General features: G+C 43.6%; 1 pseudogene across 1 annotated transcript; it reads right to left on the reverse strand.

Annotated features, from left to right (window-relative positions):
• Positions 1 to 475: 475 nt before the first annotated feature.
• Positions 476 to 2,837, reverse strand: LOC308295345 (general transcription and DNA repair factor IIH helicase/translocase subunit XPB-like; annotated as a pseudogene). The gene has a single exon. The product of its transcript is annotated as a general transcription and DNA repair factor IIH helicase/translocase subunit XPB-like (transcript).
• Positions 2,838 to 15,423: the final 12,586 nt, after the last annotated feature.

Below are 15,423 nucleotides of genomic sequence, written 5' to 3' on the forward strand. Positions count from 1 at the left end.
AAAAGTCCATCGATTTAAAAGGACATTTTCTGTAACCCCCAGAATTGCACCTTTCTAGTTAACATTAGGTTATTTATACCAGAACAGATTATGTGTGCTTAATTATATGCGCCTGTCTAGCGCGCAAGTACTACTTTCGATGCCGTCTGTTTTTGGTTGACAGTACAAAGGCAGGGCCATTAGCCAATGAGGGAGCACTGTTTAGACAGCACCGAAAGTAGTACTTGGGCGCTCTGCAGGCCATACACTGACTATATGGCCACGAGTGCACAATGCGTAAGTTGGCATCTCAACAGAGTGCAGTGTAGTTATAATTACAAGCAGCAGTTACAGGACATAAAGCTCACGGAATGGAGAGCTTGTCAGTTTAAGAGCAATCACGTTTAGATCACCATTATCTTGGAGGCACATCATTCGCAGCATCATCTCCAGCTGCTCTCATCCTCCTTCAGCCCTTTGAGATGTGCCTGTGCCTCTACTTGCGGAAGCGCTTAAAGAGTGGATGGATGTTCTTGTTTGCCAGGGAGGCTTTGCTACTCCGACTGTGGTGGTACTCCATGTAGATGGTGTCGTCTGCACCCGACAAGGAGCTCATGGTGCCTGGTCGTCTTGAGAACTGTGGTTGTACGCCCGCCTCTCCTGTCACCACTTCCTCCTCAGCATCCTGGTCTGAAGTAGCCAATACCTGCTGTAGTAGTTCATACTGCTCTTCTCTGGATGAAAGCATAAGCTCCTCCTGTTCCATGCCTGCCATCTTAGTAATCACCTTGAAGCTATAGCCTTGGTCTACCAGGAACCTCTGCCTCTTGGTGGAGTAAGCCATTTCTTGGGTGTCCTGGGACACCAGGGAATAGAAGTTGGCATTGTACTCCTCTGCCACCATTGACTTCTTGGCTCTGAGCACTCGGCCAAGTCTCTGGGCCTCTTGTCTGCGGGATCCACCGTGAGATGAAATCTGAATCAGAACATTAGCCTCTGGCAAGTCAAACGAAGTGTCTCCAACCTTGGAGATGAAGATGGTGTTAATCTTGGGGTTGTGTTTGAAGTTCTGCAAGATCTGCATGCGTTCCCCCTGGGAGGTGGGGCCAAAGATATAGGGCTTATTTAGGCGGGTGGCATATTCCCTCAGGGCAAAGACATTATCAGCAAAGACGATGATCTTATCATTGCGTTTCTCATGGTAGCGAATAAGATACTGACAGGCACGGAACTTGTTGGGGTTCATAGTGTAGAGCAGGATGCGTTTCTTGGTCTTAATAGCCAAGTATTCTCTGTAAAACTCAGGTGACATTGGGCACCACACCTCAGCACATTGGACCTTGGCGATATAGCCGTTGTTCTGCAACTCCATCCAGTTGGCTTCAAACAACTTTGGTCCAATCAGGAAGTTGAGGTCCACAATTTTGTCGTCTTCCCTGACCAGGGTGGCGGTGAGACCCAGCTTGCAGTGGGCCTGCACAATGGTCAGAACACGACGGAACATCTTGGCAGGGATAGTGTGAACCTCATCTAGGATAATTAGTCCCCACTCCTGGCTACGCATCCACTCCATAACCCTCTCCGCCTCCCAGGACCGCTTGGTCGTATGGCCCAGCATAGAGTAAGTGCTGATAGCCACAGAGCAACCGATGGGCTTGTCTTTGGCATCCGACGTAAATCTGCAAATCTGCGAGTCGCTAATGGTGGACCACAACTTGAACTGGGACTTCCACTGTTCTACTGACACAGAGGAGTTGCCAAGCACCAGGCAGCGTTTACGCACTGTGCACGCAGCCGTCACACCCACCAGAGACTTGCCCGCTCCGCAAGGCAGCACAATGACTCCTGAGCGAGTGCGGCCATTGCCAAACATCTTGCACAGACTCTTCTCTTGGTAGGGCCGTAACACAGCGGTGGGCTTCAGGTCCATGTTGATGTCTGGGTTGACTGTATCATTACGAAAGTCATACTCAGCCAGAAGAGGGTAATCAAGCTGGATGCAACGCTTCTGCAGCTCTTCAATCATCTCCTGTCGAATTTCAAAGGACACAGTCTGCGTCTCCTCTTCCTCCTCGTCCTCCTTATCCATCTGCTCGTAGTAGCTGAAAATGTCCTCGGGAACCTGAGGTGTTGAACTTGGATCTTCAGCAGTCTGCTGGGAAGTGGATGCCCCTCCTTTGTCCTGTATGGACTTAGAGATTGCAGATTTACTGTGGATAACCTCCGTGATGAGCTCAGTGTCCTCTCCCTCGGCAGTACGGAGACGGCATTCACGGATCACATTGTCTTGCAGGATGCGCTGAATCACATCAGTGAAGGCACTCTCAACAAAGTACCTGTTGTGCTTGAGCACCAATTTCACTTTGCCATAGCTCATTGTACAAAGCTTGATGAACTGCACAACGCCATCAGGCACAGATGTTTTGCTGAGTTTCCGCAGGTATTCCACAATGTCGGAGGTCTGCAGTCCTACACTGACGGCTGCATAGAGGGAATAAGCTGTCAGCTTGTATTCATGGACATGGGTAGGCCTGCATACAGGCTCCGCAATCGCTACTAAGAAATCTTGCGCATATTTATAAACGGGTGAGAAGGCCTCGAGGAAAATGTGTCTCTGGAGCCACCCAGAGGGGACGTGCGTGGTGATCATTCTTCAGGAGCATCTGAGCGCGGTAGTCTTTGCCCCAAAGATCATCTTGTTTGATGCTAGACTCAGACTCATCCACCTGTTTCCCTGCAGCTGCAGGTAGGGTCTCCTCAGACTCACTGCCCATTGCCTCCTCCTCCTCCTCCTCCTCCTCCTCATAGCTACGCTTTCTGGACTTCTTGTCTCGATCTCCTTTGTCCCTGTTCCCCATTTCAGCAGCGTTTGAATAAACCGCTTTTAGCTTTTGAAATTGAAATAATGTAATAAAATAGCTGACAACTTTAGGATTCGAAAGAATTTCCACAAAGCCCAGCTGTGATCACAGTCACACTAACATCACAACCATGAATCCCACACTCCACCTAACAAAGTTATCAAAGTGTGGATTAGGTTATGGTCACCGTGCTTAAGTCAAGTTAGGTTTGCGTCATCATGGTGATGTACTGATGACTGGTTATGGTTGTCATGGTGACGTTGGGTTAAGCCCTAAAGAAGGTTAGGCAGGTTTGGTTAGGCCCTATCCTTTAGGGCCTAACCAAACCTGCCTAACCTAAGTGCTTTAACCTTTAAAACTAGTCCTGTGACCGGGGGTGTGCGATGAGGGACTGAATGTAGGAGTCTCAGAAGTAATGTTGGAGAACCCAGACTGGTGCCCGTTGTGCAGAACAGTCGCCATCCATGTCCAGTTGTGCAGAATCTGTTGTATCCGTCTGTCTGTCTGGCACTCTTTTATGCCCATATATGGTGTTCCGTGTGATGTCATCTCCAAATTTGGACACTGTAGTGATGTCATTCAGTGATGTCAGTTGGGCTTTGTTGATGTCAGTTGGGCATTGTTACCATGGTGGCGACAGATATCCCAACTCGTGGGGAAGGCTATGGGCTCTCTCCATGAGAACTAGCTAGTGAGCTGTTAAGTTGTGTCGGAGTCAGGCTGCTGCTCGCATCTAATCTCTCTGTAGATAATGCCGGTCTTATATATAGTCGGGGACCCAGTCCCCAAAATGGGAGGGGACCTGTGATTTTCTGCCGTACTTTTTGTTTCTGTTTTATCTATTAGTTTGGCCATTAAGGTCCACAGAATGAGAGGCCTGCTTTGGCCTCTTATGGCCATTTGTATATTCACTGTCCCTTTGACTCCACTAGAAATATTTAAAAAATCACACCCGTGTGAAGTGGAGCTGTGTGTGTGTGTGTGTGTGTGTGTGTGTGTGTGTGTGTGTGTGTGTGTGTGTGTGTGTGTGTGTGTGTGTGTGTGTGTGTGTGGATCATGTGTACCGATTTTTGTGACATTTGAAGAAAATATGTAGGAAAAGGAGCAAAAAGTGTGTTTTGGAGAAAATTCAAGATGGCGGAAAATCTATCATGGCGCAAATGGGCGTGGCCTATATGGGGAGATGCGTCATGACCCAAGGAATCCAGGGAAAAAATATTTTTAATTTTCCGACCTACGGTTCAAGAGTTACAGGCCAAAACGTAAAGTGGGGTGTTATGGCGCCACCATGCGGCCAAATGACACAATTATTTTTTATTTAATCCTTGAAATCATTATGAACCTCCTCTCCAAGTCTTGAAACTCTAGCCCCTATGGTTTGCGAGAGACAAATAATTGAATGTGAGTTTTTGCGATTCCCATTATAAGTCAATGGGGAAAATTAATTCACTAATAAATTAATATCAATTAAACTATAGAACCTTTCTCTTAGAAAAGTAATAGCCCACGATTCCCGAGTAAGGCGGTCGATTTGACATATGGCGCGAGTGTGTGGTGGCAAAACTGTGGGACTAGTGGCGTGCCGAAGTTTCGGAAGTTCAGGCTACATACACACAGACACACACACAGACACACAGACAGACAGACAGACACACAGACCCACACAGCCACGTATAGGGAGCCTGTGCTTCACACAGCTCCAAAAAGGAAAAACATCTGCTTTAATTAGCATGTGAGGGGTCAAATTAGGGGTTCTTCATGATTCTGAATCCATTGCAAGCATTTGTTTTGCATAAAAAACATTGCTTGGGTTACTTTTCGGCAGCCCAAAACTGTGAAAAGTGGAAAAAAAGTGATGACTCATCACTTTATGACTGTTTTGGGGGGTTGATATCTAGCCCAAGGAAGTTTTTCATGCAAAACAAATGCTTGCAATGGATTCAGAATCACGAAGAATCCCTAGTTTGACCCCTCACATGCTAATTAAAGCAGACTTTTCTTCTTTTTTTGGAGCTGTGTGAAGCACAGGCTCCCTATACGTGGCTGTGTGGGTCTGTGTGTGTGTGTGTGTGTGTGTCTGTGTGTGTGTGTGTCTGTGTGTATGTAGCCTGAACTTCCTAAACTTCGGCACGCTACTAGTCCCACAGTTTTGCCACCACACACTCGCGCCATATGTCAAATCGACCGGCTTACTCGGGAATCGTGGGCTAGAACTTGCTAAGAGAAAGGTTCAATAGTTTAATTGATATTAATTTATTAGTGAATTAATTTTCCCCATTGACTTATAATGGGAATCGCAAAACCTCACATTCAATTATTTGTCTCTCGCAAACCATAGGGGCTAGAGTTTCAAGACTTGGAGAGGAGGTTCATAATGATTTCAAGGATTAAATAAAAAATAATTGTGTCATTTGGCCGCATGGTGGCGCCATAACACCCCACTTTACGTTTTGGCCTGTAACTCTTGAACCGTAGGTCGGAAAATTAAAAATATTTTTTCCCTGGATTCCTTGGGTCATGACGCATCTCCCCATATAGGCCACGCCCATTTGCGCCATGATAGATTTTCCGCCATCTTGAATTTTCTCCAAAACACCCTTTTTCCTCCTTTTCCTACATATTTTCTTCAAATGTCACAAAAATCGGTACACATGATCCACACACACACACACACACACACACACACACACACACACACACACACACACACACACACACACACACACACACACACACACACACACAGCTCCACTTCACACGGGTGTGATTTTTTTATATTTCTAGTGGAGTCAATGGGACAGTGAATATACAAATGGACATAATTTTTTTCGCGATGTTTCCGGCAGAGCAGGCCTCTCATTCTGTGGACTTTAATGACCAACCTAATAGATAAAACTGAAATAAAAAGTACGGCAGAAAATCACAGGTACCCCTCTTTTCTTTGAGCTTTTGGCCATGTGGGTCCTCGACTAATAAGGCTCATTTGTGTACGGTGTGATGTCATGCTGATGTCAGCAGTGTGATGTCATACTGATGTCAGCAGCTAGATGACTCCATATATGGAGTTATAAGTTGTCCTAGTCCAAATATGGGGCTTGTGAGGTCAGATTTAGTGAGATGCGTCGGTTATCTCCATATATGGAGATCCAACATTCAACGGGTAACGCAACACTGTTTAGTATCAGTGATGTCAGCATGCAGACAGACGGCGGACGGCAGACAGACATTAAATTAATTGTTAGATAACAATAACATTTTCGAGAACACTGTGTCATGATTGGTCAAATAAATACTGAAAAATACTACTAAAGGAAAGGACTGTTATTCAAAGGCTGGGACTTCCTGTTCTCAACTTTTATGGGACGGAATTACAGATTCTCTGTAGCATTCAGAGATTATGGAAGAGTTACCTGTCTTGAGAGACTAGGTTGTAGTTATCTCTGCCAGGGGTGGAGATTATGTTTTGCCCCTGTCTGGAGCTGTGTGGATCTCCATATTTGGACTGACATCAGTAGGGTAGGCCACCCGGCCTGGAGGAGTTATGGATGCGGCTCCACTGAGTGTCCCCTTCTAGACCCACCTTGTGTTTGTTCTGTAGACTTTGTGTGTTGCTTCTTTCTCGCTGTTCCTCCAACCAACGTTCAGCATACTGATGAGATATCAAGTCTGAGATAGGAGATGACGCCCTGACGGACAGAGAGAGAGAGATAGACATACAAACATATTATTGTATTCCTGTATTGAATTATGCAGTATATAATGTCATTGTGTAGTTGGCTGGCATTTGTGAGTTGGCGTGGTGTAGCAAGGTGTGTCGCAGTGTTGTGTTATTGCGTTCTGGCATGGTGTGTCACCCTGTTGTGGTGTGTTTCTATGTTGTGCCGTTGTATTGTACAGTGGTGCGTCACTGTATGTGCTTTTGTTTTGTGGCTTTATATTGTGGTGTGGTGGTGGCTCACCGTGTTGTGCCATTCTTCCACTGTGTTGTGGTGTAGCGTGGCATGGTGTGGCGTGGTGTGGCGTGGCGTGGTGTGGTGTGGCGTGGCGTGGCATGGCGTGGTGTGGCGTGGTGTAGCGTGGCATGGTGTGGCGCGGCGCGTTCACTGTGCTGTGTTGTGGAGCGGTGTTGCATGGTGTATTGCTGTGGTGTAGTTTAGTTTAGTTGGTTTATTTCAATCTTCATCAACAATTAAAACAAAACCTTTCTCTCTGTAATCCAACATTTCTGTCTGGTTGATCGAAAAGGCATAGGCTGAAGCTCTATTTCTGCATGTGGACTCAACAGTTAACAGTTAAAAAGGTCCATAGTGAATGAAATAAATTAAAAATATATATAATAATCCTTATTTACATAAGTACATACTAATGTGGTGTGTCTTAGTGTGGGGTGTTATTTTGCCATTGCTTGCCATACATACTGTGTTGCGGTCGGTGTTGTGTTCCATTGTACCAAGGGCGTCACAAGAGGGGGAAAAGTGGGACTGAGTTACTAGGGCCCAAGGTGACCATGGCCTTAATTATTTTATACTTTAGCTATTGAAAAATAGCAGATATACAAGCTCACAGCACGGCACTCTTGTAGATCTGCTATATTTGAAAAGTCCTGAAAATGTGCACAAATCTTTGCAAAGTTTTGCTTCTGGGGGGTCCCTCCCTGGCACTCCCTGCCTGGAACTAAATGTTTTGAGATGGGGGTCTGTGGCCAAATACATATCATTTTGAGGGTCCTTGACATGAAAAGGTTTGAGCACCACTGACATAGAAACATAGGTTTTTGAGCGGTGGTCACAACGCTCCTATACGTGGCCGTGTGTGTGGGTCTGTCTGTCTGTCTGTCTGTCTGTCTGTCTGTCTGTCTGTCTGTCTGTCTGTCTGTCTGTCTGTCTGTCTGTCTCCGGGTCTGTAGCCTGCAGTAACCTTTTCTGACCACACATGTTAAGGGAGGGGCGCTGTTGCACACACACACACACACACACACACACACACACACACACACACACACACACACACACACACACACACACACACACACACACACACACACACACACCACCGCTCAGTTCACACGAGTGTGATTTTCAAAAAACCTTAGAAGGATTTAGAAGACATTTATAGAATCGGGGCAAAGATATTCAAAGAAATGTTCAAGATTTTTCAAATAATAGCAGATCTACAAGCTTGTATATCTGCTATTTTTCAATAGTTAAAGCACAAAATAATGCGTTTCCAGTCTAAATGGGTTAACCCCCCTCCCCTATGAAGAACATTCATGAGGGGCCCGCAGTGAATCCTTGTCCCCAGGCCCAGGACTCAGAATTTGGTGCAACACCCCTGCATTGTACTGACCGTGTGGAGATGCCATATATCCTGTCCGAGGTCCCGCGGCCGTCGGCTTTCCCATGGCTGCTCCTGTGCGTGCGGGCCTGGGGGTGTGGCCGGGGGGGGCATGTGGAGGGAGCGCTCCCCTGGGAGAGGCGCTGTGCTCGGTACACAGACAGCTCTCTGGTCGTCGCTACGCCCGACATCACAGCTTCCCTGTTCAGCCTCACCCAGTCTGTCTCACCCTCAGCCACACTGCCTCCACCATGTGAATGAGCCTTCCAACTAGAGATAGCTGGGAGAGAGAGAGAGAGAGAGACAGACAGACAGACAGACAGACAGACAGACAGACAGACAGACAGACAGACAGACAGACAGACAGACAGACAGACAGACAGACAGACAGACAGACAGACAGACAGACAGATGGAGTGAGGTTTACTCCTCCAACCTATAGTGTTGATGATGTTATGTGTGCCTGTCTCAACCCGTTTACTCGATTAAAGGACAACTTTAGTTTTTTACAACAAGGGTTCATATTTTAAATTGTAATTAAAGAACATAAAAGATGAGTGTTAAATTGATTTCATTTACTTCTTTCTATTGTTTTAGAGATTCTTATTTCAGTGGTTGGGGGCATGCGTACAAGTGGCTAAATATGTCATTTTACACAGCCCATTCCCAGGATACAAGGCAACCTTTCATGGTTGGATGTGATTTATGGGGGCTAGTTACTGTAAATAGCAATTAAGAAACTGCTGGCTTATTGTATCTAAAAATACATATTTAGCCACTTGTACGCATGCCCCCATGCGTACGCATGCCCCACATTTTAGCACGGTAAATGTGATAAAACAATTGTCAAATGTCTACAGTTACTTTTATTCTGGTACTGTGTGTGTGTGTGTGTGTGTGTGTGTGTGTGTGCGTGCGTGCGTGCGTGCGTGCGCGTGTGTCTGCAGTATGTCTTTCCATCCATCCATCCTTACCCTGTGCCACTCCTCCATCAGATCCAATGGTTCTGATTCCATAAGTGAATCCTGTATCAGGACAGAGCAGACCTCTGGACCGACTCTGACCCAGATGTGACTGCAGAGACATCAACATCTTATGTTTCCATGTTTACTGTTCATTCGTTTATACCTTTCATGTGACAGTCTTTGGAGTACATACAGTATGCAGTACGTACAGTACTACATCCCCTGAAGTTTAAAACAACATCACATACCTTTCACATGCCTTTCCTTATCAACACTGAGATTTTGATTCAAGTTTCACATGAGACAGCCAAGACACAACAGAGCAGAATATAACCCCATGGGATTACTGTAGGATGCAATGAGAACAAAATATGCTACTAAAGTAATTCACTTGTAGCATCTAAGCTACATAAACAAGGAGCCATTAGCCATATGCTCCCTGGACCATGAAACTTAACCCAATTCCTCTCCTAACCCCAACCCCAAACCCCAAATCAAGGGAACATATGACCCCATGAGATACTTGCGTGTCTTAAAGGCCTATAGAGATCATCAGCTATATTTTCGTCCATGCCTTACCTCTTATCCCCAGACTTCTTTGCCTTTTTTAAATTATTCTAAAAAACATTTTAAAATACTTCAAATAGCCGATCTACATCGACACGTTGCAAAAATGTTTAAGGCACAGACGAAAATAGAGCTCCCTTATGTCTTAACGCATGGATCTTCAACAGGGGGTCCGGGACCCCTAGGGGGTCCTCAGAGTTACTACAGGGGGTCCTCCAAATCTTTCAGTGACTTTTTTTATATTCTATATATTTGTTAATATTAACCACTTGAACCCTAGCGTCCATATTTTGAGAACTTTAGCTAAAAATAGCAGATCTACAAGCTTGTAGATCGGCTATTTTTGGCAAAGAGCTTTGGTGTAGAGGCGAAAAAGAGCAGAGTACAGAGTGAAAGGTCACGTTTATTAAGTATTGACGGTTCAAGTGGTTAAATATCTGAAAACACAAATTGACATGAATCCAAAATACACTGATGATTGTGCAGTCAAACGATTAAACTATATGGAATTGAACAGGTTGTGGGGGTCCCTGCTTCATCTCTCTCTCAACTAAGGGGTCCTTGGCCTGAAAACGTTGAAGACCCCTGTCTTAACGTAAGACCTGGAGGCATGGCCAATGCTGTTTTGCTATTTTGAGGATGGTAAAATACCTGAATTTAGTGATGGCACCATGGTGTGACCAATTCAGGGCCTTTTACTGCATATAGCGCCTCGGCGCAAAGGTGCATCCTTAAAATAGCAAAACATTGGCCCTGCCTGCAACACCTTTAACACACGGCGTAACGCTATTTAACACAGTTTAATGTGGTCCATCCGTTGTTTAGTAATATATATTACTGTAATATTACTTTACCCAGTAACGAGTAGTGTAACTTATTACTCTGCCAAAACAGAGGCCTAATATGTAAAAGAAAGTTTTTTTTTTTTTTTTTTTTTTTACAATTTGTTGGTTGCCTTTTGAAAATATTTCGTTTAAAAGGTCAAGAGAGATTGTTGCTTTATTTATAGTCGTTTTGGCTGATGTTGACTCTTATTATTATTCACAAAAATTGGATTCAGTTCTAAAAGGAGCTGGTTAAACAACACGTGTTGTTATTATTCGTCTTGATTTAAAGTAATAAGTAATATAATAGTATTACTTTTTTAAGGAGTAATGTGTAATAATTAACACACTCTCACGAGTAATATTGCCCAACGCTGCACTGTTAAATATTACCAGGATCTCACAATACTTTACATTATTATTTCACAATATAATACTGTATTCTGAATATTACTGTGTAATCACACCATCATCTGTGATAACACAACAAATGACTGTACTCTAAATTGTTATCAGGATTACACAACACTTTACAATATATCTCACAATAAAATATTGTGTTCAGAATGTTACTGTGATATCACAACAAATTACTTGTACTGTGCTGCATTGTGGGATTACATTTCAAATTTATATCCATTGTGAGAGGGAAAGCAGTGAACTGATGGTGAAGATGGAATTATGAAATTATGAAGTCAATTTCAATTCAAAGGAACTTTCAGAAGTCATGTGAAGTTCATAACATTGCTCTGATAAGGTAAGTCACGCTCCTTTTTTACCCCCTCCACCTTAATGACAACTAGTTGTGCTTTCGCGTGTGGTTCAGTCTTGCTCCAGCAATGTATGTGTGCTGCAGGCTCTGAAGCAGCACTGCTTCCCTGCTGACGTGCGCCTGTCGAGCGGCAGAAGACACCCAAGCACACCGGTGAACCGGCACCGAGCGCCACTATGAGCTTGTATATCTGCTATTAGTTAAAGCGGTGTGTGAGGGAAACACACATTTAAACTGTCGAGTTAAATGTGTATTTCCCTTACAAACTGCTTCAACTAAATAGCAGATATACAAGCTCATATTGGCGCGCGTCGCTCGGTGTATACGCCAAGCCGTTTCACCAGTGTGCTTGTGTGGTTTCTGCCGCCGATAGGCTGCACGTCAGCGGGGCTTATTTATATCATGTCGGCTGCTTACTAGCTTGCGGACCGCGGTAGAGAACGTTCCCTGCCCGGTTCAATACGGCCGACGCGCGTGGAAGAACTCCCCGCGACGCACGAGTTACAGACCCACACGGGTCCATTTGGTTCCTATATCTATCATTTAGCTGTGGACCATCTGGAACTCCATCACTCGGACGCGATAATGACCGGACACTACTTTGAGAACCACAGACAATCCTTGTGTCAGTTGTACGTATCCTTACGCCGGGTCCATTTGGTTCTTCTCAACTATATCAATGATAATATTTGCACCGGGGGAGGTTTTATGCTCCAGTGTGGCTAAAAGTTGCTGTTGTAAAAGCAACCGATCCACAAGCCAAGCGTCACGACAAATGGGAGCCTGTAGATCATTGGTTTTCAAAGTGGGGTACGGGACCCCGCAGGAGTCCTTCAGGGAGTTCCAGGGGGTCCCTGGCTAAATTATAACAGGTCCATTTTGTTCCATTTGTACATTCTGAGAGTTAAATTAACATATATCATCTCAGAGATAGAAATACCATTACATATGTCCTGGGGGTCCTTGAAATTAAAATGGAATCACTACAGAGCCTTCAAAATCTTCTCTTATGGGGGTCCCTGGCGTATATCTTTTCAAATGGACGTCCACTGGCTGATAAGTGTTAAATTGGGGTTTGTGGAACCACAAGTTTTGAGAACCACTGCTGTAGAGATGGTCTATATTCGACGGGTGACACCATCAGATTAATGATTGATCATTAGCCTACCTGTGGTGTCCACTGCAGTAGGAGCTTAATTTCCGTCAAAAATCCCGTCATAAGTATAATGTCCTTAAATCTTTATGCATGGATTAAATGTATATATTTAATTGCCTACATTAAAACTTTGTTTTGACTTTGATGGAATCTCCTCGCCCAGTCGCCCCTCCCCTTTCCTCCACATGTGAGACATTATGGTCATTAGGGTGACATAGGGTGATTTTCTTCCCCTTAATATCATAATGTAAGCATACCTAGAAAATAATGTAAGTCAGAAAAATACTGGAATGTGTCTGAATAGAGATTTTATTTTTTATATTATCTTCATCAAATAATATTAAAGTAAAATAAACTGAACATTTTGGAAAGATTTCATTTATTTTAAACTGTACCAAAACAGTACATGCCACAGAGTGATAAGCCACTCTGTGGGCATAAATACATTGTGTGTGTGTGTGTGTGTGTGTGTGTGTGTGTGTGTGTGTGTGTGTGTGTGTGTGTGTGTATTGTGGAATGCATTTAGCATTTCACCTCTTAACAATATCACACAATGGGTATCTCTGTTCAGGTGATATAATGAAGGATGCTGTCCATTGAATAATAAGATGGGACCACGTGATGGCTACTGCAACTTCAATCTGCAGTATCCTTCCTGAGGATGGCACTTGTACTCTGGAGTTTATCCAAAGGTATTATACTTATAGGCTACTGAAAATGTATTATACTGAATTTAACATTGCTAATAGAATTTGGCATAGAATAATACAAAGTAGATCTAATGTGATTGACAGATTGATTGAGGTTCTAGATAAGGTTTTAGAGGTCCTGGAGAGAGTTTGGTGTCAGCTTGAGATCTCTTGGGCATGGTCAATCATTGAGGTGGTTGTTGTCTTGTCTTATTTATTTTACAGCTGTGTGCCACAGCCACTGATGTGCAGATGACGGAGAAATTACCAAGCACCCCCTGCTTGATTGTCCAAGGTAGATCAAAATAAAGTGAGTTGTGTCACAGTTTGTGATGTTGCTGATCATTGAAATTCTACTCTTGCTCAATTAGCATTTCACCTCTACAATATCACATAATGGGTATCTCTTTTCAGGTGATTTAATGAAGTCTATGGCCTGGATGCTGTCCATTGAAGAGCAAGTGTGATGGGACAACACGATGGGATCATTATTGGATAGCTGTGGTTTTCGCGATCTACTACAACTTCAATCTGCTCCTGAGGATGGTGTGTGTACTCTGGATTGGAGGTATTGTAACACTGAAATTGTACTGAAGCATTGTACTGGATTGCTTGCAACATTGATACTTGAATGTTACTTACTCTCAGTACTACTTTCTTTCTGTGGTGTAGGGCAGGGGTTTTCAAAGTGGGTGACAGGGTGCCGCGAGATCATTTGATAATATTTGAAATGTATTTATTTGGACAAATATTTAGTATCATTTAAACTTGAAGTACAGTTATTTTCAGTCAGTTCTAACCAAAATGGCTATTATCTCAACGTTTTCCTCTCAACCTAATCACTTTTCACTAGTTTAGTACATTTTATGGATGATAAATACAAAACTAACGGTTTTGGACATAAAAGGTTTCCACCCGACAACGATGATATGCTATAAATATAAGGTGCTGGGAGTGAAAATTATAATGTAGGGGTGCTTCGGATTAAAAAGATATTTATGGGGTACCCTGAGACAAAAAAGTTTGGGAACCCGGTGTAGGGTTTGCTTAAGGGAAAGGGGAACTGCTGCATGTGCCTTGTATAAACGATGCAATATATGTTTATGTGAAAGTAAAAGTTGTTGTCTTGTCTTATTGTTTACAGGTGCTTCATGGGCATTAACCCTGAGAGAGGCTCCAAATCGAAGAAGCGTGGCGTATCAACCCACACGTGAGCACACTTTTGAGACAACTTGTGGACTTTGAATGGTCGATGGTATTCAGGACTCCAATATGAGACACACTCATACGCATTTGAGAAAACTTGTGGACTTTGAATGGTCGATGGTATTCAGGACTCGAATATGAGACACACTCATACGTGTTTCAGATGCCCTACTCTTGTTTGTCCAACTCCACCAGCCATTATTCTTATCTGGATATGTAAAATTGCCAATATTCTTTGCTGATGCCCTGTCACTTCATTCAGCAATGCTCGCCTCTTCTGTCTCGGCCTGCATGTTAGCAAGGTGCATACTGTAATCATTAGTTTGCTTTGTTCTTACCACTACTGTGTTGCTTTATACCTTCATGTGACTGAGTGCAAAGTTGAGGTGTACTTCACATACTTCGTGCCTGCTGAAGTGTGTTCATATAACACGCAGGAGGGTTGCCAGATTTCTCCCCAAGTTGTGAAGGCAACCTCCATTTGTGTTATATGGACACATTTCACCTCTGTTCCAGCTGGCATGAGGGTGAGTAGATGAGTTATTTTGCAGTTAAAGGAACAGTTCACTCAAAAGTGAAAATGTTGTATCTACTCACCACCATGCTGATACAAAGTCAGGTGAAGTTTTTTTAGTCCACAAAATCACTCCTGGAGTTTCACAGGAAAACAGTGTTGCAGCCTCCTAAATAACTAAAGTCTATGACAACCAGTTTTCAAACTGGCCTCCAGACACCAGACCAAACTCCAGGAGTGTTTGTAGACTTAACACTTCTACTGAGTAAAGGCTTCATGTGTGGTTCTTCTTTGTCCATTTGAAATGTTGCACTTTGTATTGGAATTGTACAATAAAAAGTTTAAATGAATGAAGTTGTTTTTCCTTTCTTTTTTTCTTTTAGCATGTTTGTGTATGTATGGTAAAATCACAGTTAAGGCCCATTCCCACTGAGCCAGATAACAGATAAAAAAATCTCTTTCTTTAGATATTTTTCCATTCAAAGTGGATGATAGATAGTTAGATACAGATAAAACAATATCTGTCACAGATAAAAGAAATATCTGTGGCAGATAT

The sequence above is a fragment of the Nannobrachium achirus genome (genome assembly GCF_963921795.1).
Source record: "Nannobrachium achirus genome assembly, chromosome: 12".
Lineage (NCBI taxonomy): Eukaryota > Metazoa > Chordata > Actinopteri > Myctophiformes > Myctophidae > Nannobrachium > Nannobrachium achirus.